This window comes from Sus scrofa, chromosome 4, assembly GCF_000003025.6.
Source record: "Sus scrofa isolate TJ Tabasco breed Duroc chromosome 4, Sscrofa11.1, whole genome shotgun sequence".
NCBI classification, from domain to species: Eukaryota; Metazoa; Chordata; class Mammalia; order Artiodactyla; family Suidae; genus Sus; species Sus scrofa.
In genome coordinates, this window is record NC_010446.5 from 29,189,302 (window position 1) to 29,215,963 (window position 26,662).

Consider the following 26,662-nt stretch of genomic DNA (forward strand, 5'->3'; position numbering starts at 1 on the left):
GTATCTTGTTTGCTTCATTGCTTGCTTTTCTTCTGTTGGGGAATTATTAGAACAGTGAAAATGAAGAGCCAAAGTAGAGGAAGAAGACATGTGTTACCTGGCCTTTCACACTGATCTTCACTAACCCATGTTTTCATGAGCACCAGACTCATCAAGTTTTCAAAAAGGAACAGCAAGTGTTTGAAGATGAAGGAAGTTTGGATTTAATTTTCACTCTGAGACACATGGATACTATTCCCTGAAAAAAATATTGGCATTCTGAAGATGTTACTCCAGAAGCTACCAATAGCCCCAAATGCATGTGAGGCTCTGGTGGCTCTGAGGGCTGTCAAAGCAGAGATGTTAGAAACCAGCTGCTTCCTTCATTCATCCTCTGAGATCAGCAAAGTTGGGGGTGGACCTTCCTGCCATCAAATCCTTAGAGCAGCAATTCACACATGGAATTTGCCCTTACAGAAGAATGATTCAAATGATGTGAGGCAAAATAACAGCAGCTATAAGAAAGATAACTTGTCTTGCAGTTTATTGAGCACTTTCCCGTGTATCCAGGACTATTTCATTCACATCTCATATATTATTTCATTTCATCTCTAGAATATAAACAAGCAGAAAATTGTGGGCCATCCCCGGAGGAATGGCTTCAAATAGTGTCTTGAAGAACACCCTAAATCTTCAGAGAAATTCAAAACTACCTTACAGACAAATATTTTAAAAAGTTGAGGAACAACTTTTATAAACATGGTGAATTCTATGTGGAAAACTCGTCATTGATATACCATAGCAGTACTTGAGTAAGCATTGAGTCCAAGACACTCTATAAGTATGAAACAGAAGCAGCACTATTCTTGTCCTCGGCATTGCTAAAATCATTCTTAACCATCCCTAAGTACTAACATGTATCAGAAATTTCAGATGTATAGGCTTTTTTTTTTTCCAGAATTCTTGTATCGTTTAACATTTTTCCTTCTCCATTTCTTACATTTTTTTTTAATCAAGAAAAAATTTTCTGGATAACTCTTCCTCTACTCTCATGACCAGTATTTTACTGTTTTTCTCCCCTAGAACTGGAACAATGACTGATATCCCAGCAGATGTTTCTAATTCAGAATGTCTTATATTTTTTTCCAGGGAAGGGAAAAGTTTAAACTTAAGTAGCTGCTTTTTATCAGCAGATCAGGTGGCAGAAGAAAACTATCACCTTTTTCAAACTATCTCCTCTTCATTTTTACTTCTTTTTTCTGGAAATTTTCTTAGTTCAGTCTTTGAGGTGTTGTCTGCTAATAGAGAGTTCAGATCATGTCTCTTGCCTGGTCCTTCTTCCTAAGATCAAAGTAGACCAAAGCACAAAACTGAACTTAAGAAATCTAAAATGTAAGCATGATGTTCTGTGTTGAAAATTTGTTGATTCTAGCAGATTTTATCACCTTGTTTCAGTTCCAGCACCCTGACTGTGTTTTAGGTAACCACATCTCCCCTCTAAGCATCTCAGGTACTTCAGAGAAGTATCTCCATGAGCAGCACATGTGGCTCAGGCCTAAACTAATTAGCATTATCTGGGTCCATGATTGGTTCAGAAATAGTAGCATGACTTAATAATTTAATGCAACTAGAGTGATGCCTAAGACTTTAAATCAAAGATTGAGGGAATGGAACAAATGCAATACATTAACAAGAAATCATAGACTGAGAGTTGCTGGAAGAAATTTTAGAGCAAGGGAGAACCTCCTGAAACTGTGGCTGAGATTTGGGCGGGGGGGGGGTTGTTTGTTACACAGCATTAACACAGTTTAAAAAAAAAAAAAACCTAGCTAATATACAAAGAAGGTAATAGATCAGGTTCCAGATATTTGAAGTATATCCTCTGACCTACCCTCATATTAGAATATTACCTGCAAAAAGTAAGATAAAGTAAATCAAGCAGGGTGATAACATTTAAACACTAAATAAACATGTTCTCTTTCTGGTAAGGTTTCTAAGCTTGGAAATGTTGAACTTGGCACCAGTGGCCATCTTGCCTGTCACAATGAGGAGTCTGCTACAGAATGAAGCTAATCAAAGACAAACAATGGTGAAAGGTGAAGTTAGAGAGAGTAAAAAAGCAGAAAGGCAAAAGCAAAAGAGAGTGTAAGTACAAGAGAGAGCAGGAGTGAGCAAGCAAATAAAACAAAGAGGAATGAATTAGAAGAAGCAGTTTGATATAGATAAAATTTTAAACTCTTGCAGAAATTCATTTTAGGTTATACTGACCCTGTGACTGGCATCTTTCAAAAAATACAGGCAAAGGAATTATATCCTTATTTATTCAATAATCAGTGCCAGAACTGCTGGCTACTCTTATTAAAAATCTGTAAGACAGTGTAGACCCTCAGAAATTGTTAAAGTGAAAAAAGACAATGTAAATGTAAAGAACATGTTAAAAATTACAGTGTACTGTGTAGGAGCTGTCATATAGAGAAAGATAATGAGTGCTTAGGGAATGCAAAAAAAAAAAAAAAAAAAAAAAGAAAAAAGATAAATTAACCTTGTAAGTAAATGAAGGTAGAGGAGATATGGAAAAAGAGTTTACGTTAGATGTAGCTAAAAACTTAAGAATAAATAGAAGCTGCCTGGTAAATAAATCATGAATGAGGACAAGTGGAAATCTTGCCTTACTACTAGAGACTTAAAATTCATGCAAACTGGATCAATTTGCTATCCTCTATTACTAGTATCCTGTGCACTCAAATAGGGAAATTTAAGTATTTATCATCCATCAGAAATAAAAATCTGCATTCAGATGTCTATTATTAATACACCTCACTGATTTTCTTCAGTCTTTTTAGTTAAAGCTTTAAATTATGCTAAATATTTTCAAGAGAGGAGGCAAGCAAGGCTGACTTAATGTGTGAGTCTGTGATATTAGTTAGACCTTCTCCAAAACAAAGCATCAGCCAAAAGAGATTCCACTACCAGCTATAAGGAATGACCTAAATGGTACCTGAATGGCTCCTGCTTCTCATTCCTATTTCCAAATACTTCCTCAGTTTGTCTAAAATTGTTTGATTTCCTTTTGTCACCTTGCATTAAATCAATCCAGTTAAAGAGTCACTTGAATGAGAAGGTTCATTTTTCAAAGACAATAAAAAGGTAAAAGGTTTAGGGAGGGGGTGGATAGGAGGACGGGTTGTAGTCATTCACACCTTAGTATTAAACAGTTTGCTCCCCTCTTAGCCACACCTTACAATGTGTACAAAATCAGTCCAAGTGTAGAAGGCAGTGTTATGGTAAGAATTATGAATTTTCTTACAGTTAAAAAGATCTGGTTTGAGTCTTGCCTCTACCACTTTACTAGCTTTATGAGCTTGAGAAAATGATTTAATGTTTGAGGTGTCTCAGCTTTCTTATCTGTAAGATGAGAGAAACATGGTTACCTACTATTGTTATATAATGTCCATACTTGAGTGGCACATTGTCCAGAGCTTAGTTAAGCAACCAGTAAATGTTAGTAGCTATTGATACTAGGATGGAGAAAAAGAGGTAATTTTGTAGCAAGAGCAGTGAGATCCTGGGTGAATGGAAGACAACAAAGGCATACTTTGCCTTTTCAATGCTTTTGCCTGTTGTTGAATCTGATCAGAGGAGCAGACTCAAAGCAGTGTGACAATAATGATAGAGTTGAGGCAAATGTATTATCACATATACAATGTATTGGTGATAAAAAGATCACATGTAGTTCATTAACTTGCATCAACATTTGATCTCTAATTTGATAATTCTAAATTTTTGTTTTTACTATAACTTTTCTTCTTATGGCTGGTCCTTACAGAGATAGGCAGCAGCACTACAAAGGTGCTTAAGGGAAGTGCAAAGAATGACTTAAACGAAGGTGAATATTTAAAATGTCTGTATCCTGGACTATTTTACCAGATCCAGATCCTGTTTTGAAAGCAGTTCGTGGTGACACTTACAAGATTCCTCTTTTTAAAATACATGCACATTGAGTACAAACTGAACCGTAAGTGTTCTTTTTTTATGCTTGTCATCAGCATGTTAACATTTCCCAGCTGTCCCTTTCAAAAGGACCGTGAGGCCCACCCAGGTTATAAGTTTGCTGGACTCTTCCACAGTGCAGTCACTGTGCTAAGACGCAAAATAGGGATGCTCTTCAGATTCCTTCACACCGCTAAGACCAGACTCAAAGCCACACCCCTGAATAGTGATAGAGTAAAATTCATTTCAACTTCTGTTTTTCCAGAATCTGGCTAAAGTAGTTAATTGACAGAAGCAACTGTATTTTCTGATGAGAGATACAAACTATAAACCTCAAGGCAATTTTTCTCTTGCCAATTGTCATCCTTGATAGTAAAATAATTACCACATTAACAGCATCCAGACAATTTCAGCCCTGAGGATTTCTCACAAAGCATGCTGAAGAAAAGCACCAGGCTACAAGACAGTGTAATCAAATTATTTCTGCATTTGGAGTTCCCGTCATGGCTCAATGGTAGCGAACCCGGCTAGTATCCATGAGGACCCAGGTTCAATCCCTGGCCTTGCTCAGTGGACTAAGGATCCAGCGTTGCCATGAGCTCTGGTGTAGGTCACAGACGAGGTTCAGATCCCACAGGTTGGCAGCTGTAGCTCTGATTGGACCCCTAGCCTGGGAACTTCCATATGCCGCAGGTATGGCCCTAAAAAGCAAAAATAAATAATAAATTAATTAATTAAATAAAAAATAAAATTATTTCTGCATTTCACCTTGACTTGGCTTAAGTATAAATGCCCATGCTCTCTGGGTTATTCTACCTCTGAAAGGAACAGAGATCTTTTTTTTTTTCTTTTTCTGTTTTCAGTATATATCAGTATATTAATGTTAAGCTGTTTTTTGTGACTCCACAGATTTAAACCCAATATTTCTCTTTTAAATGTGAAAATTGTTTTGTACATTTGTCAGGGTTGGTGTCTGTCCTGAAACCATACTGAAATATTTCTGGTTCTCCGTGCTTCCTCTTACCCTTGGGCCTTGCTCTTGCTGAGATACTGAGAAGTCTCTCCCTGTCCACAGCTCCTCACCTGCTGCTTCTAACTCCTGTTCACCATTCAGATATTGCTTCAGTTATTACCTCCTCCTGGAAGCCTTCCTTTATGTCTTAATTCCGGGTTAAGTGGCTTGGATTCCTGTACACTTCTAATGTTACATTTCAGTTGCCTCTTAGATGAATTTCCACTAGACTGAGTTTCCTGAGATCAGAGACACTGTTTTGTTTATAGAATGTCTTTAGCAACTGGGAGGAATACAGTTTGTTGTTTACTGAAAAGTTGAGTACATTGTATTTTTTGTCCATAAATATTCTTTTCCTTCCTTTCCTATGGTTGGCATTTGCTCTCCTCACCCATTACCTCTGGTTAAGTTTGGTGATTGTGCAGTTTGCTATGATCAATGGGATGTGAGCAGATATAACATTTAACACATCTGGACAGAAACTTTAAGTAGACTTGCATGGTCTTCTTCCTGCCTTCCATGGTCAAAAAAGCATCTTTTGAATAGTGGCAACAAAAATAAAATAAAAATAAAAGGAGTTCCTGTTGTGGCTCAGTGGTTAATGAACCCGACTAGCGTCCATGAGGATGTGGGTTTGATCCCTGACCTCACTCAGTGGATTGAGGATCTGGCATTGCTGTGAGCTGTGGTGTAGGTCACAGATGTGGCTCAGATCCTGTGTTGCTGTGGCTGTGGTGTAGGCCAGCAGCTACAGCTCTGATTCAACCCCTAGCCTGGGAACCTCCAGATGCCGTGAGTGCAGCCCTAAAAAGACAAAAAATAAAAATAAAAATAAAAGATAATGGTTACTCCTCAGACTTGATTCAAAGAGAGAAGATGCATGATGCAAGCTGAACACCAAAGAACCCAGTGACATGAATGACAAACAACTGTTTGTTGTTGCAAGTTGTTGAGGTTTGGGACTGTTTCTCACCACAACAAAAGTTGATTAATAAAGAAATTGGTACCTAGAAACAAGGCACTACTGTAACAAGAACAATAAACTAAAATATGTAGTATTTGCACTGTGCCATTTTAAGGAGCCCCTGATGTTAAAGAGGCTGGAAAATGACAACTTGTACCAGGCAGTGGTGAAATTTCTGCTAAAACTATCACCTCAGATAATTTGAAAGGCAGAAAATATACCTATAAACTTTGCAAAGAATTTCAAGAGAGAATGTTGGTAACCCAAAATTGCTTATTAGGCATTATAAGGAAGATTAAATTCAGAAAATAGTTGGATTTTTTTTCAAATGAGAATAGAAGGGAAAAGAAGTATGCAGAAATCCAGAGTTGAAAGATGTTACATTTCTCATCTCTTTAAACTATTTGCAAATAAATACAAAGCCTCAGTGCAAAGACCAAGCCAAGAGCATGGATAGTCTTTTTCTAGTTGTGTGTACATTTTATTACATGGAATACTTTCAATTATTCTTAGTGAATTCAAAGCCCATCAGAAATTTAGCAACTTGCGAATATGAAATTACCATAGTAACATGTAGGCAATTTTAAGGGTAATTTCAAAGAGACTTTTAAGTAGATAAATGGGAGAAGGAGCAATTTATATTATTCATTATTTATTTTAATTTTGTTGGAGTATAGTTGAATTACAATGTTGTATTAGTTTCAGGTATAAAGCAGAGTATATCAGTTATACATATACATATATACATTCTTTTTTCCCATACAGGTTATTACAGATATTGAATAGATTTCCATGTGCTGTACAGTAAATCCTTCCTAGTTATTTATTTTATATACACTAGTGCATGTATGGTAATCCCATTCTCCTAATTTATCCCTTCTCCCCATGGTTTCCCCTTTGGTGACCATAAGTTTGATTTTGAATTTTGTGAGTTTGTTTCAGTTTTACAAATAAATTTTTTGTGTCATTTTACTAGATGATGTATATAAGTGTATCATATGATATTTGTCTTTCTCTGGCTTACTTAAACAGTGTGATAATCTCTAGGTTCATCCATGCTGTAAACGGCATTATTTCATTCTTTTTTATGGCTGAATAATATTCCATTGTCTATATGTACCACATCTTCTTTATCCATTCCTTTGTAAATCACTGTTTAGGTTGCCTTAGCTTTTAGAAGCCCATTATAAGGATCAAAAGATAAGAGTAGTGTTTAAAAATTAATATTGTTAGGTGCCTGTAAAGAGTTTTTTCATCCTTCGTAAGTATGAAGTGTAATATTTTCATTCTATTAAGTAAATGTATGCCCAATTAGTAATAATAATAAGAGGGGGTTCACTGGTGGCCTAGCAGGTTAAGGATCCAGCATTGTCACTCTTATGGCTCAGGTCACTGCTGTGGTGAGGGTTCAGTACCTGGCCCAGGAACTTACATATGCTGCAGGTGTGACCAAGAAGAAGATGTCAATGATGAAGACAGGCTTGGGAGCAAAGACCACATTAAGACTATTGTCACTACATCACTTGTTAAGAGCTCTGATTATGTTAAAGTGATCTCCAGTAAGTCATTTCACTTTTACAAATGGACCAGGGTTAAAAGAACATAGATTCACCTAATTGGAGCCTAAAGAGTGAAAATTAGCTGTAATTGTCCCTACAGGGATGTCTGTTAATTATGGATCTGGCTATTGGCAGGAGGCATTAGAGGAAACAAAGATATCAAAGAAACTAACAATTTTTTTTTAAGTTGTATTGTCAAAATTGCTGTCACCCTGAATTAAGAGGTTGTGATTGTTTGAACAATAAAACTATTCTTGAGCTCTCAACTTTTTTGGCAGGCTAAGGAAGCTGTTTAGCAGCCAAAGAGGGAAATTTCCTCCAAAGAAGATATTGGAAAAGGAAGGACTTCCCAGAAGGTGAAGTCAAGAGTTATGAAGAATAATAGCCTATGAAGTTACTTCCAGGAAACAAAACAGAAGACTGACTAAACAATGTTTCCTAAACTTCAGGTTAGTGGACCTTATAATAGTTTCTTATGGGATTTCAAAACTGCTGTGGACCAGTGATTGCTAGGTTCTCCCCTTTTTCCTCTTTCTAAATGAGTGTTTATTGTGTTAACACACTTTTATTATGGATGTGTAGGTGTATATTTCATCACAGTTGGTTACAATAACAATTCTTTTGGTTCATAGGCCTTTGGTTCAGTAGAGCTGCTTTTGGGCATGATATAAGCTCAAGATCCTGGGTTTCAAGCTAGATGTTTTGATTAGATCACACTTGGAGTATCTTTAGGATGGGGTGATCACATTTTGTTTATGGGAAGGAAATGAGCATTTGTGAACTAGAGCCGGATGTGAAAATTTACATTATTTTACACATATTTATTCCCTCTGTGCATGAAGGGGGAGTGCTTCCTGGGCCCCACAGTGGAGTCCTGTCTAGCACTTGGAAATGAATTGTCTGATGAGACATACCTACTAACAAAAGACTTTATTGGGAGGGGCACTGAGGCAGAAAGAAGTAGGGTAAGGGAACCCAAGAGAACTGCTCTACCAAGTGGCTCGCAGTCTCAGTTTTTATGGTGGTGGAGTTAGTTTCCAGGTTGTCTGTAGCCAACCATCCTGTTTGTGCACATATTTGGTCCAACTCAGGCTCTTCCTGGTGGCACGCATCTCTCAGTCAAGATGGATTCCACTGTGAGGACTTTTGGGAATTTGACAGGACATATTATGGGCTAGCATTTCCTCCCTCGTTTGGCCACTCCTGAATTCTCCCAGTTAGTTTTCAGCAGTAGCACTATGTTCATTATTGAGACCTCCTGTTGTGAGATAATTCATGCAAGTGGTTATTATCATGCCTGGCCAAGGCAAGTGTTTTTGGTCATTGCTTCCCTAACCTCCATTTTCTTGCCATGCTTTTCTTTTTTTTTTTTTTGTCTTTTGTCTTTTTGTTGTTGTTGTTGTTGCTATTTCTTGGGCCGCTCCAGCGGCATATGGAGGTTCCCAGGCTAGGGGTTGAATCGGAGCTGTACCCACGGGCCTACGCAAGAGCCACAGCAACGCGGGATCCGAGCCGCGTCTGCAACCTACACCACAGCTCACGGCAACGCCGGATCGTTAACCCACTGAGCAAGGGCAGGGACCGAACCCGCAACCTCATGGTTCCTAGTCGGATTCGTTAACCACTGCGCCACAACGGGAACTCCTTGCCATGCTTTTCTGAGAGCACAGCCTAATTCCCTTTCCACTGACCTTGGCCTAGGTCTTATTACTTTTTCAGCTAATAGGATGTCTACGTAGTTTTAAATGTGCTTACATATTGTGCATGGCTTGGTACTCAATCTTATTTTTCCCAAAAAATGAGAATAGCATATCAAAGATACTAGCTTACTCCTTTAACCTGGGCTATGGAATGAAAAAATACTTACTATGGAGTGAAGGTCTAACTCAACCAAACTCACCTGTCAGGGCCTGAACCCTCATGAATTTGGGCAAGTAATACATTTTTGTTTTTATAACCCACAGATATCGGGTTATATCAAAAACTGGCTAACACAAGATTTGAATGAATTTGTTTTAGAAATAAAGAAGGAAGAATTATATTGTCTATAAAAATGCTTAGTTTATATAAACCATATAGGGGTCTGAATGTACATAAATAAATGAACTCAATCAGAATTATTTGTAGGTAGAATTAATAGAGATACTATTTGAGTTTATTGGTCATTTGGCTACTTGGACAGTAGTTTTTAGGTCAAAGTGATTCTAGATTCAGAGGCTTAGAGGGTATTTTGATAGGTTTTCAGAAATCTTCAAAAAAACTAATCAAGACATATGTATAGACACAAAAAATTAAAAGAAATTTCAGTACGTAACTAGAAAATGAGTCAATGTTTCCAAGGATGTTGATACTTAGAGAAGATCCTGCAGATTTACAAAAGGGTATGACAGTGTTGAATGCTTGAGACATCAGTTGTTTAATGTTAATGTTTAACATTGGTTGTGTAAATGCCAACCTGAGTAATAAGATTTTGTACCTGGAATGTAACTCAATGATAATCTTGTTTGTCCCTTGAATTTTCATCATCCTATAGTAGAAAGTACTTTTTAGATATTAAGAAAGATAAAGGAGTTTTACTTAGAAATATGTTTTCATTGGTCTATGGGTCACTGAGAAAATAACTGAATTGATGATGTTGTGGCAAAACCCCAGGGAATTATAAATTGAAGAGTTAATTAGAAGCTCCACATGAAGAAGGAATTATCTAAATAGGCTTTTTAAGATCTACTCCCGTATTAAGATCTACTACTACAGGGCTAACTAATACCTTTATTCATCTTTTTTTTTTTTTTTTTTTTGTCTTTTTGTCTTTTTGCCATTTCTTGGGCCGCTCCAGCGGCATATAGAGGTTCCCAGGCTAGTGATTCCCAGAGCCACAGCAACTCATGATCCAACTGAGTCTGCAACCGACACCAGAGCTCACAGCAACGCCGGATCCTTAACCCACTGAGCAAGGCCAGGGATCAAACCCACAACCTCATGGTTCCTAGTCGGATTCGTTAACCACTACGCCACAAAGAGAACTCCACCTTTATTCATCTTTTTAAGTATTCTTGCAATTGGGAGAGTCAGCACCATCAGTGTAATTTTTAAATTCTAGAAAGACATTTTCGCAAGAACTGGTACCATCTCATGGACTGCTAGTTTTGCGAACTTATGGCGTTTTTGTTTGTTTTTTTTGTTTGTTTGGTTTTTTTGGCCACGCTCTGACTTATGGAAGTTCCGGGTCTAGGATCAAACCTGTGCCACAGCAGTGCTCCAAGCTGCTGCAGTGACAATCTTAGATCCTTAACCCACTGCACCACAAGAGAACTCCTGTCTTGAAATCTTTGAACAACTAGCTCCTACCAAGACATTTCACACATAGAGGGTGTAAATAATTATTTGTAGAATCAACAATAGAATGAGTAGAGGTTTTATTTAGCAGTGTTTTAAGTGATAAGAACAGAACATCAGTGCAATATAAACTCAGTTTTTAAATATTGTTAACAGTCACAACTGTTCTTCTTGAAGAAATCAATATATTGAATTATTCATGAATCACATTCATTGAATAAGCATTTCAAATTTTTTATTGAAGTGTAGATTCACAATGTTGTGTTAGTTTCTGGTGTATAGCAAAGTGATTCAGTTATTATATATATGTGTGTGTGTGTATAGTTTTCATATTCTTTTCCACTATAGTTTATTACAAGATATTAAATGTAGTTCCCTGTGCTCTACAGTAGGACTTTGTTATTTATCTATTTCATATTTATGGTAGTTTGTATCTGCTTATCTCAAACACCTAATTTATCCCTCCCCCCTCTTTACCCTTTGGTAACCATAAGTTTGTTTTCTCTGTCTGAGTCTGTTACAGGTGTATAAATAAGTTCATTTGTATAATATTTTAAATTCCTCATATGAGTAAAATGTGATAATATGATACCATATGATAATATGGTATTTGTCTTTCTCTTTGACTTATTCCACTTTGTAGACTAATCTCTAGGTGCATCCATGTTTCTATAAATGGCATTATTTCATTCCTTTTAAGGCTGAGTAGTATTCCATTATGTATATATACCATATATTCTCTATCCATTCATCTGTCAATGGACATTTAAGTTGCTTCCATGTCTTGGCTATTGTAAATAGTGCTGCTGTGAATGTTGAGTGCATGTATCTCTTTGAATTAGAGTTTTCTCTAGATATATGCCCAGCAGTGGGATAGGTGGATCATTTGTAACTCTATTGTTAGTTTTTATGGAACCTCCATACTGTTTGTCATAGTGGCTACATCTATTTACATTCCCACCAACAGTGTAGGAGGGTTCCCGTTTCTTCACACCCTCTTCAGCATGTATTATCATTAAATAGTTATTTACTGAGTATCTGCTACATGCCAATCTTTTGAACAGCTGAGATGGAATATAAAAGAAATGACCATCTACTATAGGAGTTTTCGATTTAACAGGTGTGTCAATATTCATATGTGTGAAATAAGTAATAAATCCATGGTGCTAAATGATTTTTGTGTTAAAAAGAATGATTCATGAAATCAGTCTTTGGACCCTTAGAGACTGGGATAACTAATAGGAAAGCTAGGGCAGCTTCATAGAGGAGTTAGACTTAAGAGGAGTTTGATCTTACAGATGCGTGAGATTTGTTTAAGTGAGTTCTAAGAGCAAGAATAAAGATGTACACATAGGAAGCAGTAAAGAAAGTACAGTAGTATCTTAAGGAGGCAATTACTGAGAGTCTTAATACTAAAGGAAATATATCATATGCCATATTTATACTCGAAAACCTCTGTTTGCTTCACAGACAATAATGCTGCAAGTGGAGACTATAGCTAGCACAAGTAAGAAGAGGGTAAGCATGCCTGTCAGGGTCTCAGGGCCTCTAGCTTCTTTGGCATCTTTTGCCAGTTCAGTGAGTATCACAGTTTGCTAAGAGAGAAGCATTGCTAGGACATAGGACTTTTCCTGACTAGAAGTGTTGAAGCTAGTTCTTGTTGAAGAGTATCAGTCTGTGAGATCCCCATTATATTTATGAAAATAACAAAATAGCATTCATGAACATTCATTGTCCATATATTCCCTGAGCAATCGCTACATGGAATGGAAGAAACTCTTGACCATACTTGAATGGGTAAGTACATAGGTACCAGTATTATTTGGTTTTGTAGAGAGCGCAGTCAAGAGATGACTTATGCCAAGTGATTTCAACCTTTCTGAGTGTGATCCACAGTAAGAATACATTTTAAATCACAATCTAATACACACATTCATATTGTCTATATTGATGTACATTAAACATGCAAATTATTATAGGACAATATATACTTTATGTTCATCTAGGTAGCAGCAGACTATGTTTACTGTTTACTGTACTTATGGTATCAGAAACTATAAATTTCCTTTAGTGTCATTGCTATTGTACTCCCCTGTAGTCTTTGGGTTTTCACAGACTTCTTAATAGGATGTGAGGCTTGTAGTTCTTTTAGCTGTAATCTGATAGTATAAGGAGCCCTATGAATGTTGTGGCAAGTTGTAAGAGGAAGGAAGTTATTCTATAGTCCTATGATTAGGTCTCATCTATTTTTTTTCTTTTTTGTGTGTGTTTCCTTTTTTTAAAAAACGATTTTTATTTTTTCCATTATACCTGGTTTATAGTGTTCATCAATTTCCTACTGTACAGTAAGGTGACCCAGTCACTCATTTATATATACATTCTTTTTCTCACATTATCATGCTCCATCATAAGTGACTAGACATAGTTTCCAGTGCTACACAGCAGGATCTCATTGCTAATCCATTCCAAAGGCAATAGTTTGCATCTATTAACCCCAAGCACCCCATCCATCCTATTCCCTCCCCCCCCCTTGGCAACCACAAGTCTGTTCTCCAAGTCCATGAGTTTCTTTTCTGTGCCATATATTAGATTCCAGATATAAGTGATGTCACATGGTGTTTGTCTTTCTCTTTCTGACTTACTTCACTTAGTATGAGAGTCTCTAGTTCCATCCATGTTGCTGCAAATGGCATTCTTCTGTTCTTTTTTATGGCTGAGTAGTATTCCATTGTGTATATATACCATATCTTCTTAATCTATTCAACTGTCAATGGACATTTAGGTTGTTTCCATGTCTTGGCTATTGTGAATAGTGCTGCAATGAGCATGCGGGTGTATGTGTCTTTTTCAAGGAAAGTTTTGTCTGGATATATGCCCAAGGTGGGATTGCTGGGTCATATGGTAGTTGTATATATAGTCTTCTGAGGTACCTCCATACTGTTTTCCATAGTGGTTGTACCAGTATACATTCCCACCAACAGTGGAGGAATGTTCTCTTTTCTCCACACCCCCTCCAGCACTTGTTTTTGTGGACTTATTAATGATGGCCATCCTGACTGGTGTGAGGTGGTACTTCATAGTGCTTTTGATTTGAATTTTTCTAATTATTATTGATGTTGAGCATTTTTTCATGTGCTTATTGGCCATCTGTATATTTTCTTTGGAGAAAGGAAATGTCTTTTGCTCATTTTTCAATTGGGTTGTTGGTTTTTTGCTGTTGAGTTGTAAAAGTTGTTTGTATATTTTAGAAATTAAGCCCTTGTCAGTTGCATCGTTTGAAATTGTTTTCTCCCATTCCATAGGTTGTCTCTTTGGGTTTTTTTTTTTTTTTTTTTTTTTTTTTAATGGTTTCCTTTGCTGTGCAAAAGCTTGTCAACTTGATTAGTTCCCACTGGGTTTTTTTGTTTGTTTGTTTTTATTTCTGTTGCCTTGGGAGACTGACCTGAGAAAGCATTTGAAGGCTGATGTCAGAGAATGTTTTGCCTATGTTCTCTTTAGGAGTTTTCTGGTGTCTTGTCTCATGTTTAAATCTTTAAGCCATTTTGAGTTTATTTTTGTGCAGAGTGTGAGTGTGAGAGGTCTCAGTCTTTTAGTGAGCCTGGGTTGGGTATTTCCTTTCCCACAGGTCAGTTAGTCTTTTGTAAAATCCCAGTCAGTTAAGCCTTAAGATAGTTTGTTTCCCTTAAGGAGAGACTTTGTTAAGAACAGAAAGCTCAGGAGTTCCCGTTGTGGCGCAGCGGTGAATGAATTCGACTAGGAACCATGAGGTTGCGGGTTTGGTCCCTGCCCTTGCTCAGTGGGTTAACGATCCGGCATTGCCGTAAGCTGTGGTGTAGGTTGCAGACATGGCTCGGATCCTGCGTTGCTGTGGCTCTGGCGTAGGCCCGTGGCTACAGCTCCAATTCGACCCCTAGCCTGGGAACCTCCGTATGTCACGGGAGCGGCCCAAGAAATAGCAAAAAGACAAAAAAAAAAAAAAAAGAACAGAAAGCTCAGGGTTCATTTCAGAATGGTTACTCTCCCCCTCCTCCTGCTGGAAGCACTAGGGAATTTTGTCTCCCGCCTACACAGTGAGAACCTAATAGAGCTTCTAGAGGTAAAATTCAGAATAGCGTGAGAGTCCCCTTAAAATGGACACCTTGCAGTTTTTAACTCTCAAGTTTTGAAAGTTTTAACTTTCAAACATTGAGCCATTTAGCAATTCATCAGTTACAGTTTAAAGAATCCAATACTGGCTCCTGCTGCTAGGTTCTGCTCTTAGACTTCTGCTCCTTGTAAACTGATTCTCTGTATCTTTCTGTCTGTCAGATTTTAGGAGCAACAATTGTCCTTGGCCTCAGTTCTCTGATTCTAAGAAATGATGACTTTCTGGAGTTCCTGTCGTGGCTTGGTGATTAACAAACCTGACTAGTATCCATGGTTGGATGCAGGTTTGATACCTGGCCTCACTCATTGGGTTAAGGATCCGGTGTTGCTGTGAGCTGTGGTGTAGGTCGCAGACACAGCTAGATACCATGTTGCTGTGACTGTGGTGTAGGCTGCCAGCTATAGCTCTGATTTGATCCCTAGCCTGGGAAACTTCATATGCCACAGGTGCAGCCCCAAAAGACAAAAAGATGAAAGAAAGAAAGAAAGAAAGAAAGAAAGAAAGAAAGAAAGAAAGAAAGAAAGAAAGAAAGAAAGAAAGAAAAAGAAAGAAAGAAAGAAAGAAAGATTGATTTTCAGTTTCTTCAACTTTTTCTTGTTATGAAGATGGGAGTGACAACTTCCAAGCTCTTTTAATATTTTATTTGTGCAATGAATACTATTTTTCCTATTCTTTTTAATTCTATCTCATTTTAAAAATTACTGGTTACAATGCACCAAACTGGATTACTTTTATTGTTGTAAAAGTATTAAAGGAAACACAAATGAATTATTCTGTAGTAATAATAGGAAAATACAAATGAATTATTATGTAATAATAATAGGAAAACTCTGACTCCAGAGGAAATAAAGAAATGATTTGATCAGATGAAAACTAAAAATATGTTGATAAAAACCACCAGATTAAAAAAACCCAAATAATTAACTGGGGAAAAGTGTATGGTATAGATAAAGGGTTAATTGCTCTAATATATATAAAAGTCTCTAAAACTAAAGGAAAAAGACAACCATGTAGTAAAATGGGCTAGAAATATGAATAGAGTTTATAGGAAAAAGAAATACATAAGGGTCTTAAACACAAAAAATGGTTTCTAACAATGAAAGTGTAATTTAGTATTTCATTGAGTTGTTATTTCTTTCTTATCAGATTGGAAAAAATCCAAAAGTTTGACAGCATACTCTGTTGATGAGGCTGTGAAGAATAGGCACCCCAATACATTGTTATGGAAATACAGTATGTTGTAACTCCTATAAAAGAGGAATTTGTCAGTATATATCAAAATTATACAAATACTTGCCTTTTGACCTACCAACCCCATTTCTATGGACCAGTCACAAAGATACACTGGGAAAAGTACAAAAAAAAAAAAAAAAAAAAAAAAAAGAAATAGATTTACAAGGAATTCATTGAAATACTATTTGTAATAACAAAGACTGGAAACAACCCAAATTCTCCATTAATAGGGAATAAATTAAATAAAACCATACTATATCAATACAATGGCTTACTTTGCAACTGTGTTAATAATATTTATAAATATAACTATAGCATGACCTCTATGATATACTCTTAAGTTTAAAAAGGTGTGTTTATGGTATGCTCTCATTTGCCTATAAAAGTGGAAAATAACATTTCCTTATATTAAAAATAAAAGAAACAACAACAAATGCTGGAGAGGATGTATAGCAACAAGGACACTTTTTTATTGCTGGTGGGAATATAAAATAATACAGCCACATTGGAAGACAGTTTGGTAGTTTCTTTCAAAATTAAATGTACTCTTACCATATGATCCAGCAGTCATGCTCTTTGGTATGGTATTTACTCAAATAAATTGAAAATGTGCATCCACACCAAAATATGTATGTAGGAGTTTCCTGGGGGCCAAGCAGTTAAAGATTTGGCCTTGTCACAGCTGTGGCTCAGGTTTAGTCCCTAGCCCAAGAACTTCTGCATGCCACAGGCATCGCCAAAACAAAAACAAAAACAGAAAAAAATAAGCAAACAAACAAACAAAAAAAAAACCAACCTCCAAGATAATGTTTATAGCAGCTTTATTCATGATTACCAAAACTTAGAAGCAACCAAGATGTCTTTTAGCAGATGCAATTATCTGAATGTGTCCTCCCTCAATTTATACATTGAAACCCAACCACCAAGATGATGGTTTTAGGAGGTGGGACCTTTGGAAAGTGACTCATGAATGCAATCATTGCCTTTACCAAAGAGGCCTGCAAAAACTCCCTTTCTCCTTCCACCATGTGAGATTAAGTTGAGAAATCCACAGTCTGCAACCCAGAAGAGGATCTTCACCAGAAGCCAGGCATACTGGCACTCAATCTTGGACTTCCAGCCTTCAGAACTGCAAGAAATAAATTTACCTTGTTTATAAGCCTCCTAGTCTGTGATATTTTGTCATAGCAGCTTGAGTGGACCAAGACAATGGTAGGTAGATGGATAAATGATGGTACATCCATACAATGGAATTCTACTCAATATTAGAAAGAAATGAGATATCAAACCATGAAAAGACATGGAAGAAACTTAAGTGAATATTCCTAAGTGAAAAGAGCTAATCTGAGAAGACTACACACTGTATGATTCCAACTATATGACATCTTGAAAAAAAAAAAAAAAAAACTATGGAGATAGTAAAAGGATCAGCAGTTGTCAGCCATTAGAGGAGAGAAGGCTGAAAAAGGCAGTGAAACCCTCTGTATGATACTGTGACAAGGGATAGATATCATTATACATTTTTCAAAATCCATAAAACATACCAGTAGAGGATCCTAATGTAAACTATAGACTTCGAGTGACAGTGATATGTCCATACAGGTTCATTGTTTGTAATAAATGTACCATCTGCTGCAGGATTTTGTTAGTGGGGAAGGTTGGGTATATGTGGGGGTACCTTCTGCTCAGTTTTTCTGTGAACCTAAAGCATCTCTAAAAAATGAAGTCTATTTAATTTCTTTTACAATAAAGAATAAGCCATACAAATGGTTCCCAACAAGAGTAAAAATAGAGTAGGATGCAGGAGACAAAAATAGAAGCTTAATTTCTTAAAATATGTCTTGTTATATAGAAATGACTTTGGAACTATGTAAATATTTACACAATTATAAGACAAAAATAAAGTTGGACTGGGAATCAATTCCGAAAAATAAAAAGTGAGATGAAAGGAACAAATGGACATAATTTATATCCAGTTTAATGGTATAAATATAGATACAATAAATTAGACTTTATTATCCCTAGTGTAGTATAACCTTAGAATAAAGAAACTGAAAAAAAAAGACTTAACATTGTTTTAGCAATCACATTACCTATACTGTTTATATTATTATTCTGAAACTATATGTAGTATGGAAAAGCAAAATAATAAGTTGCATTCACTGAGAATTGAGTTTTGCTGGCATAGGATAAGACACAAGTATAAGTTATATGAAGTTAAGGAAAATCTCTGTAGCTATAATGTACAGATGTCATCTGGACCCCAATTAAAACAATGGACTATAAAAAAATTACATTCTATGAGACAACTGGAACTATTTCAACATTGTCTGGATACTTATATATATTAAAAAATTATTTTCTGGAGTCCCCTAGTGGCTCAGCAGGTTAAGGATCTGGTGTTGTGACTGCTATGGCTCTGGTTACTGCTGTGGTACAGGTTCAATCCCTGTCTCAGGAAATTCCACCAAACACCAATAAAAATTAATTCAAACACCAAAAAAAAATTGATTTCATGGTCTATAAAATTTTCAGAGGTACTCTCTGAAGTAATGCAAGGCAGATAGTCAATATGTGATTCGGAGTTGAAAATATGTTTACATTTTTAGAACAATGAGGTCTACTTAGCTGAAATAAATAGCGAAATTAGGGAAGGAACAAGATGGGGGAAGGTTAAAAGAGACATTAACCTTAAATGTCTCAGATAATAGCTCAGACTTTATTCAAGAGGCAACAGGAAGTTGGCAGAAGATTCTGAGCAGGGCAGCAACACGAGTTATTAGTATTTAAACAAAAGTAGTTGCTTTACAATAGATTGCTTTAAGAAAAAACTTGACACAGCAGGGCCAGTTAGGATAATTTCCAGACATGAGGTTATGAGAATTTAGACTACGGAGGTAATAAGAATAAATTTAAGAAACAATCTAATGAATAATTAAGAGAGAACTGAACGGGTAAAGAAATAAAGATGATACTGAGGTTTTGAGTTGGGATAAATGAAAAAACTATGGTGACACTGATAGAAAAAAATTGAAATGTTGGGATGAAAGATGATGAGGATGTGGTTCTAGACCTACTAAGTTAGTAGAATATTCAAGTACAAATATCCCCTGCCCAGTTTCTGGCACAAAATTGAATTAACATGAGAAATTATCAATCATAATATTAAGCAGTATTTCCCAAAATGCATTTGTCAAACATTATTGTTATGTGATGCCAAATCAAAGAGTTTGAGACAAAATGAATTTGACAATGGTTGCTCCTTCTTGGATATCTGTAATGCACATTAGAATAATCAACACTCAAAACGATCCTTCTCTATGGAAGCCTATATAATTTTGCTAAGGCAAAACATTCCAAAGGTCAGCCTTTGACATACTTTATATCATGATGCTCTTGGAAAATGCAGGATGAGATTCATCAAGAATAAATTTAAGGTGTCCCCTGGTGGCTCAGCAGATTGAGCACCAGGCATTGTCACAGCTGTGGTGTGGGTCGCTGCTGTGGTATAGGTTTGATCCCTGCCCAGGACCTTCCACATGCAATAGGCGCTGCCCCCCTCCCCCTAAAAAAGAAAAAAAGGAATAAACTTATTAGCTAAAGCCAGAAAACAGAGTCAATAAAAAATAGAAAAGAAGATGGAGAGTGAAGGTCAAGAGATTAAGAACTGACCTATGATAGAGGAGAGTCTAGAGAAGGGACCATCTGACACATGGAAGATAATCAAGGAAGTTCAGTGCCAGAGATCACAGAAGCCAAACTTGAAGTGGGTTTCAGGACATGATGGTCATGCGCTGCAGAAATGTTAAGAAAGCCAAAGCCAAAAAGAAAGAGGACTAGAAAGGTAACTGGATTTATTAAGAGATCAGTTTTCACCCCTGAAAGAGTTTTGATGGATTGGTTTGAAGGAAAATACATGGCGGAGGCTAAAGAAGAAGTATATTGTAAGGGAAATGAAAACTATAGATAATAAATATAGATTGAAAGGAGAAGAGTAGTTCCATGTGTTGTCTATGTCAACTGAGAACTTACCAAATTGGTTAGACATTTGATTATACATAAATATAAACCAACGTATTTTATATGTAAAATCCTGTATCAAAGAAAAAAACAAAACAGCGAACTCTAAAAAAGGGGAATAAATTTAATTCTAATATATTATGTGACTCAGCAGGAATGTTGTTTACCTCGTTATAAGAATGCAGACATTGAATACTGACCTAACTAAACATGATGTAATATAGCAGAGGAAGAAAGTACAGGGAATTAATATATAGGTGGGAAGACAGAGATGCAGGCAGTAGGGTGAATGGTTTTAAACAAAAACAAATCTTCATCTGGAAGGAGATGACATGACATAAAATCTACATGAGGTAACAATAAAGCGTGTAATTTGGAACAATTCAGGTAAATTTCAAGTGGTGATATTATTTTCAAGTCAAACAGTTGCTTCTGGGAATAAGAAATAAGAGATTCCGTCGTAGCAGTGAAGAATCGATAGGAACATGAGGTGCGGTTCGATCCTGTTGTCAGTGGTCAATTCCGTTGCTGTGCTGTGGTAGTCACAGACGCCTCGATCTGCTTCTGGTCTGGAGTAGGCTGCAGTACAGCTCCGATCGACCCTAGCCGGAACCTCCATATGCTGCAGGAGCGGAAGAAATGGCAAAAAAAAAAAAAAAAAAAAAAAAAGAAAATAGAGGAGCAGTAAGGGAGAGGGAAAAGTATTGCTTTAAAGAATTACTTAGCTCTTTAACTCTTTGTGTGCATGCATATCCATTCCCTTTATCATTTAAAAAGGATGATTATTTCACCTACTCTAGCTTAAAAAGATCCAGAGGGAAGACACAAAAAAGTTCTTATAATCCGGCCATTTTCTTGTCATAGCTGTTAGTTATACTGGTGACATGATATATTGATTAATAAGATTAAAAATATTCCTAAATAAAAATTTAATAGAGTTTTTTAAAAAATTTGGAGTCTGAAATAATTTGTCTCTCTCTGTATATGTATGTATGTATATATGTATATAGGATTGATAGGAAATATCTTTAGACATTAGTTATTTCATACTTAACTTTTTTTAAATAGGAAATTAAACAACAGAATGGTTTAGTGGTTCCCTAATTCTAGTATGTGTCATATTAGATTGGTAGAAAAGCAGTTATAAAACACTGGTCTCCTGGTCCTTAAAGCCATTCTACCTCCATGACACCAGTGGTAAAGCAAATTCAATTTTTGGTAATTATGAATATAAATGAAAGTTTTTTGAAAGTATGATCTAGTTATGGTGATAAAAACAGAAAGGAAAAATAAAAGACAAATTATTTGATCAGAGTTAGAAGAGAAAAAGATTCATTGAGGAAATGGGAAAAGTTTGGTAAAACATTGTACAGGTTGAAAATATATTCCCGTCAGATTTCCTGCACATATTATTTAGCTCTAAATAGAGTATAAAAATAGCTCTTCTTAGTCTTCAGTCTGTGCAGCATGGGAAGACAGAACTCTAGAAGAAAGCCAAAATCTTATTGATCTAAGAATTTACGGAACTGAGTTGGGGACCTCCTAAACAACTAAAAATCTAAAGGGAAATCCCCAAAATGAAGGACCTTCTGAGTGAGAAGCCCCAAAATTGCTCCCTTCAAGTTGTTGGTTTACTGCCTCCACTGTGAACATGCCAGTGAGAATTTAATGAACTTAGCTGAAGGTAACATCTGGGGAAGACTCCAAGAACTCAGCAGAGATTTTAGCTATTATCTACCACAAGACACATATCTACTAAAAGACACACTTTGTAGGAGTTCCCCACTGGCTCAGTGGGTGAAAGATCCAATGTTTTCACTGCTATGGCTCTGGTTACTGCTGTGGCACAGGTTTGATCCTTGGCCTGAAAATATCCACATACCATGGGTGTGGCAAAAAAAAAAAAAAAAAAAAAAAAAGAAAGAAAGAAAAAAGAAAACACACTCCTGGGCTTTTCATAAAGTTAGGACTGAAGACTGCATCACCAAAACTAAAACATAGACTTGCCCTAACAAGATGAAAATCAAGCCTCCTCAAGTTGAGAGCAAACTGTCTGTAATTTAACTATCTGCTAGAACAAAACTCAGTACTTTTCAGAGGAAGATCCAGAGATTCTGCAATGGATTATCCACAGCATAGCAATAAAAAATTACTAGAAATGGGAAAATGTGACTTATAGTCAATAGAAAGAGACCAACAAAGGACCTAGGTGTTAGAGTTGGCAGCAAAAGTCTTTAAAATAACTATGACAAATATGTTTAAAAGTCTACAAGAAAAGATGGACATAACATATAAAGAAATGGGGAATGGGGACTAGATATTGGAAAAGTAGAAATGAAATGGTCTTTATTCACAGGCAACATGATTCTACATGATTCTCCAAAAATCTATTAGAGTTAGTAAGTGAATTCAACAAGGTTGTAAGATATAAAGTCAGTATTTCTATATTGTTTCAATAGATAATTGAAAAACAACATTTAAAATAAATACTTTTAATAATAGTGTCAAAAAAACATTAAATGCCTAAGAATAAACCTAAGGAAAGATATAAAATATCCCTACTTTGAAAATCATAAAACTGCAGAAATAAAGACCTAAATGAATAGAGAAATATACCATACATTATTGTCACAAGACAATGTTATAAAAATGCCATTCCAGCTGAAATTGATCTATAGAATCAATGTACCTCCAACTCAGAATGCTTTGTTGGAAATTGATGGTGTAATATGAAATGTTATATGGGTATACAGAGGACTAGAATGGCTAAAATAATCTTGAAAAAGAAAACAAGTTGTAAAACTTAGATTATCTGATTTTAAGACTTACTGTAAAACTATAGTAATTAAGACAGTGAATTATTGGCATAAGAAAAGACAAATAGATTGAACAGAATAGAAAATTTAGAAATAGATACCCCCCCATCTTCAACTAATTGACAGAAATGCCAGGAACTCAATCGGGGAAAGAAAATATTTTCAACAAATGGTACTAAAATAACTGGGTATCTATATATCCTAACATGTACATCATAATATATTAAAAAATTAACCTGAGCTGGACTGAAAAACCTAAAAATAAAAACCTGTAACATCTCTAGAAGGAAGCATAAAGAATCATGTGATAGGCAAAGATTTCTTGGTATGTAAAAGGCTATAACCATAAAAGAAAAAAAAATGACATTGGACTTTATCAAAACATACCTTTAATGGGAGTTCTCTGGTAGTCCAGTGGTTACAACTTGGCGCTTTCACCAAGGTGTCCCGGGTTCAATCCCTGTTCTGAGAACTGAGATCCCACAACAAGCTGCTGCACACAATAGCAAAAAAAAAAAAAAAAAAAAAAAAAAAAAGATAACTTAAGGAAATGAAAAAGTCACATACTTGCTACTGAGGCCTAGTGTAATTATTTTACACAGTTTATATGTAATGGAAATAGGATTTTAACCCAGATCTCTTAAAAAATGGGCTGGAGAGGTGCAAGTTTGAATAGCAATGTAAGTATCATCTTACTAACACAAAAAGTAAAAAGTTGTTGGAATAGGCAATAGCAATTTCAGTATAATATTTAAAATTAGTAAGTAATGATTAGAAATCAAAATAATAATGTGAAGTAGGAAGAAAAGACAAGTAGCAAGTGACATGAGTGCACTAAATCTTTACCTTTATACCTGGGAGTCAACAGAGAACATCCAAAGTTGATAAATCAGAAAATAACAGGAAAACCTAAACATTTAACCTCCGAAAAACTGCTTTAGGGATAGGAAAAGATGGAGGAAAGAATTTTGCTTTTCATTTTGTATCCATTCTCTAATATTTGAATTTTCCATACATGTATATTTATTGCATTGTTTTGAGACAAGTAGATAGAGAAAGAAATAATAGAAAAAGAGGGAGGGAAACCTACATACCTAGAGATTATCACTGTGTATAAGATTTCAGATGATGTCTTTTCATTACACCAGTCAGTAGGGCTAACAATATTTTTATAACTACAAAATAAAAATGAAGCTGTTCTCCCTTTGAAAACCAGAAAATCTCAAATTATAAAAAATCAACTTTGTTGAGCTAATTTATTGCCTACTGGAAAATAACATCTGGTAGTGTTGGAGCTATCTGGTGGGAAAACATTTTTCAGAATGTCAAAGTGTTATTAATTTCTTGGTTTGCATCACCATATTACACTGAACACAAACCACTGTTGTTTCAGTTGATAAAGACTGAAGAGTCCTTAGCCTCAAAGTGCCAGGTAGACTGAAGAATGGTTGCCTACTCGTCAAGCAGAAGGTTCTCACAATAATAGAATTACTGTCAAATAACATTAAATTCTGTCCAATTACTGGGGAAGTAAAGAAGTTCTAAAAATACCCCTATGGCAGTGTCTTTACAATTTGTACTGACATAAGCTCTTCTGGGATTCTTCTCTAAGATTAAGTCTACACCCATAATTATGTCATCATGTATGCAGAAGTGTCATTTTTGCTCAGTTCTTGTAACTTGTTTACAGGCCTGGAAGAGCAATAGCTATTGGTGATGTCCAGAGCCATCTGTCACTTAGATACCAAAACCTGTTATAGTGTTCCCACTAGAGCTGTGATGCTGGTTCATATATGTCCTAAATTAGGTGTGTAGAGAAAAAATTACATGCCATAGGAATGCATTTTATAGCAAACAGAGTGTTGTTCCAGAAACTAGTCATCAGGTTATCTTGGCCATTGTACATGTAGCACATCTGGGGATTATTCTCAGGAAAGCGTTGGGTAGAAGCTCTCTCTTACTAGCGGCTTGGGCTTTATATTACTACTGCAAAGACTGGGAAAAAAATTAAGCACATGTCAAGATCCACTGCACAGCAGGAATTCCCAGCCATTCCACTTCTACATGTGTAACCAAAAGGAATGAAAACATAGGTCCATATGAAGATTTGCATACAAATATTCAAAGCATTTTTATCTGCACTAGCCAAAATCTGTAAACAATTCAAATGTCCTTCAATGGGTGAATGGATGAACAAATTGTGGTATATCCATACTTCAGGAATAAAAAGTAATGAACTATTATTCAGGCAGCAAAATGGATGAATCTTAGAATAATTATGCTGAGTAAAAGAAGCCAAACAAAAATAGAATATATGCTGTGTGATTCCATTTATATAAAAATTCTAGAAAATGCAAACTAGTATATACTGGCAGAAAGCAAATCAGTGGTTACTAGGCTGGGGCAGAAAAGGGGAGTTCCCGTCGTGGCGCAGTGGTTAACAAATCCGACTAGGAACCATGAAGTTGCGGGTTCGGTCCCTGCCCTTGCTCAGTGGGTTAACGATCCGACGTTGCTGTGAGCTGTGGTTAGGTTGCAGACGTGGCTCGGATCCCGCGTTGCGGTGGCTCTGCCGTACAGCTCCGATTCGACCCCTAGCCTGGGAACCTCCATATGCCGCGGGAGCGGCCTAAGAAATAGCAAAAAGACAAAAAAAAAAGAAAAAAGAAAAGGTAGGAAGGATTAATTTAAAAAGGCACACAAAAACTTTTGAGGGTGATAGATATATTTACTGTCTTCCTAGTGGTGATGGCTTCACAATGTTGTGCTTGTGAAGCCATCACAACTATGTATTAAAACTATGTATTGAAGTGTATTAAAACTATGTATTAAAACATAGTTTTAATACACTTCAAATATATGCAGTTTGCTTTATATCAATTATATCTCAATAAAACTTAAAATTTTTAAAAATTTTAAAGCTCTTCTCTTTTTGTTAAAAGACTTTGTTAGCTAAATAGAAAAGCATTACATATAGTGTTGATATTTTTATTTTATGTTTATTTATTATGATTATATGCTGAAATGATTTCTTTCTTTTTTTTTTTTTCTTCTTTTTTTCTTACAGCTGCACCTGTGGCATATGGAAGTTCCTGGGCTAGGGGTCCAATTGGAGTTGCAGCTGCCGACCTACTCCACAGCCACAAAAACACTGGATCTGAGCCCATATCTGCAACCCATAGCACAGCTTGTCTCAACACCGGATCCTTAATCCACTGAGCAAAGCCAGGGATGAATCCTGCATCCTTACAGACACTATGTTGGGTTCTTAATCCACTGAGCCACAACAGGATCTCCTGCAGTGATTTCTAACATGGTTAGACTTTTCATTGTTCAGTAATAAAATATTAACTTGTTAAAAGCCTGTTTCACAAAAAAAAAAAAAAAAGGGGGGGGGATTCCTATTGTGGCTCAGCGGTTCGCGAACCCAACTAGCATCCTTGAGGATGTGGGTTCGATCCCTGGCTTCACTCAGTGGATTAAGGAGTTGTGAGCTACTATGTAGGTTGCAGATGCGGCTTGGATCTGGCATTGCTGTGGCTGTGGCGTAGGTCGGCAGCTGTAGCTCTGATTCGACCCCTAGCCTGGGAATCTCCATATGATGTA

At 36.2% G+C, this 26,662-nt stretch overlaps 1 long non-coding RNA gene across 4 annotated transcripts in view; it reads left to right on the forward strand.

Moving 5' to 3' along the window:
• Positions 1–15,250, forward strand: part of LOC110260238 — a 125,338-nt gene extending 110,088 nt beyond the window's left edge. For 3 of the 4 annotated variants that reach the window (XR_002343162.1, XR_002343158.1, XR_002343163.1), the window contains one exon: positions 7,783–7,954. This is a non-coding gene — a long non-coding RNA (uncharacterized LOC110260238). Of the gene's footprint in view, positions 1–7,782; positions 7,955–15,148 lie in introns of those variants that run through there. The other variant, XR_002343159.1, reaches the window with a different exon arrangement.